The following is a 3,071-nucleotide window of genomic DNA, read 5'->3' as shown; positions in this document are numbered from 1 at the left end:
GAAATAGCAGAACCTGGTCTCATCTTCACTATGATCTTCCACCCCGACGTTGTTCCAATTGTTCATCCATGTTAGTTTTGTATCTGGTTCTTGCTTGTTGCCTCGATTACTTCTTAATCCATCTATTTTGTCTAACTAATCACAATTTAACTTTAGAAGTAGCAACGAATCTCTCACGAAGATGCTACTTCTAACTAATATTTTCTTATAATTGGTGGCACGTGTAGGTTTTTTCAGAGTTAAGCAGTCTGCTCGTTTGTTACTCTTTAATAACTTGGCTGTTACTAATGGCACTGAAGTTGACTGTATTGACATCCACAAGTTCCTACACTTTATTGATCGTCTTGAGGTCCTTGTGGGGCGTTTCAATGGTGGAAGGCCACGTGGGATATGTGTGCCACTGCTGCACTCGTTGAACAGGTCCAACTGTGTCGAGAAACTTATGGTACGAGCTGTTTTCTATTATATATGTTGTTCATAAACTATTGCTTATACACAGTTTTACAACTGTATTTTCTTGAAACAGGAATTGCCGAGTTCTATTGTTCCTATACAGATGCCTAATCATGGTCGGGTCAGACTTGCGCTTGGTCACAACATGATGTTTACATCGACCTACTCAATTCCCCTTGGAGGTGAAAAGATACTTATTCATGGGTGGTCTCAAATAATGAAGGTCCGTCCATCTTGGAGAATAGGACAGAAGATTGTGTTCATGCTTTTCCATGGCTCTAAAGCGAATATCCTGTTTATTGACCATGTTGCGAGATGAAGCCGCTTTCAGAAGGTTGTGGATGCGCGGGGTGGTGCCTGGGCCCTGTCCTGGGGCTTGGCGTCCTCACCCTTGGTTAACTGTAGGCAAAGTAGCACTATTCGAGGCGTGCTTTGTACGGTTGAACCTGTATAAGTACTCATACTGCTTTCAGCTTTGGTTGTTAAGTGCCCCTGCTGGTTTCAGTTAAGGTTGTTAAGTACTCCTGTTGCTTTTACAGTCTGTCGTGTTTCTTCAGTCCTGTCTTCCTCCAGACGCCAAAACCAAACCAGCGCTGGCAGGGCCGCCTGCTTCCGCCTCGCACGGCTGGCTGCGCCTCAGCGCACGCATCGCCGCCCCATCGTCTCCTAAATCGTTAACGCCGACGTCCTCCGCGTGCTTTGGTGCGCTTGCTGCGGTGCTGCCCTCTCGCATTGTCAACATGGTCAACAAACAATAAGAATCGACAAAAGTACGTGGAGAGGATGACAGTAGGGGTCCACCACGTCAGCGTATGGAAAAATAAAATGCTTCCTCCTAGTGTTTTCCTGACATCTGGGACCCACGATATTGTGAGCGTATATAGTCAATAGACAAGAGAACAACACAAGATCGGCTGACACCTGGGACGTAGCTACTCGAGCAATTTTTTTTGTTTGGTATTGTTGAGACGGAGCAGGGTTTGAACTGGGCTATGGCCCGTCTAGCCCAGGATTATATTTTATGTTCACCATGTGACCAGCCCAGCTATTTTTTCTTTGTGAAAATGAGCCCAGTTTATTTTTTCTGAAGAATACCCAATCCAGGCCTACTTATTTTTCTACGCCCTGATGGGATGCAACTCTTTCAAGACGCCTGCAAATCTTGAAAGTAATATGAAATGGGCTGTAAATATAAAAATAGATGACAAATTGGCAATTCCTTTATAATTTCTGATTTTTTTCCCATTTTCAGATTCCTATTTCACTGGGCATTAACCTAATTAAATATATCTTCAAATTACTTTAAAACTGGCTCGACATTTCGGTATTAAAAATAGTTTGGAACCCACAGAAATATGCGAAATTGGCCCTGGCCAACCAAAAAAAAACGACTGCAATAAATTGCATAAGAAGTTGCCATGAGCTATATATAAATTATTAAAAAAAGAGGGAGTGGTCTGAGTTGTGGGCCTGTTTAGTTGACGCATATGCAAGATTTGTTTAGTTATTATATACGTCAACAAACGATTCTAGCAGAAGTAATCATTGGATGTCAATCCAACGGCCGTCGTATTTCTTCAATCTCTGATCTTCTTGCTCCAGCCGCCAAAGCAGCACCGGCGGGACCGCCTGCTCCCACCTCCCGTGGCCGCCTGTGGTGCCGCGCAGGCCTCAGCGCCCCCTACTACTCCCACCGCTGGCCAGGGCATCCCTCTACTCACTCACACCCCGTGTTATTCTACGGCGACGGCAGCCTCACACCACAGCCGAACCGGTGAACCCTCGTACTCCTCTCCGCGCGGGCTTCCACTGCCGCGTCTTCCCCGGCTCCGTGTCGTCCCCTTCCTAGGCCTCGCCATCGTCCACCGCCGTGGTGCTCTCGGTGCGACGTGGTCAATGTGGTCAATGACCGACTTCCATCGGAAGAGTACTGTACATGGAGAGGCTGACAGCTGGGTCCACGACAGCCGCAAGGAAGTGCCTCCTTACTACGCGGAAAATAATTATTCCTCCACCTGACAGTAGGGACCCACCAGACGGGCCACCAGTATTTCGTGAAAAAAATGTTTCCCCCTAACTGCTGGGACCCACAGGACGGGCCACCGTATTTCACAAAAAAAAACATTCCCCCCACTATCAGCTCGGACCCACCGGAAGTGCCTCCTTATTATGCATAAAAAAATGAACACCCCCTGCTAGCTAGGACCCACCTTGGTGGGAGGCTAACTTGTGGGCCTACTAAGTTGACTGGGACAGAGGCCTTTGTCAACTTTAGTCAATATATGAACGATTCTAGCTCCAGTGATCGTACGATGTCCATCCAACGGCCGTAGTGCTTCTTCAACCTCTGGTCTTCTTGCTCCAGCCGCCCAAAGCAGCGCCGGTCGTGCCGCCTGCTCCTGCCGCTCGTGGCCGACTGTGATGCCATGGAGGCCTCACCACCCTCTACTACTCCCACCGCTGGCCAGGCCATCCCTCTACGCACCCACACCCCCTGTTATTCTGCGGCAACGGCAGCCTCACACCGCGGCCAAACGAGTGAACCCTCATACTCCTCTACGCGTGGGCATCCACTGCCGCGTCTTCCACGGCTCCGTGTCGTCCCCTTCCTAAGCCTT

Source organism: Triticum aestivum, chromosome 6B (genome assembly GCF_018294505.1).
Source record: "Triticum aestivum cultivar Chinese Spring chromosome 6B, IWGSC CS RefSeq v2.1, whole genome shotgun sequence".
NCBI lineage: Eukaryota > Viridiplantae > Streptophyta > Magnoliopsida > Poales > Poaceae > Triticum > Triticum aestivum.
This window is presented reverse-complemented; position numbering follows the sequence as displayed.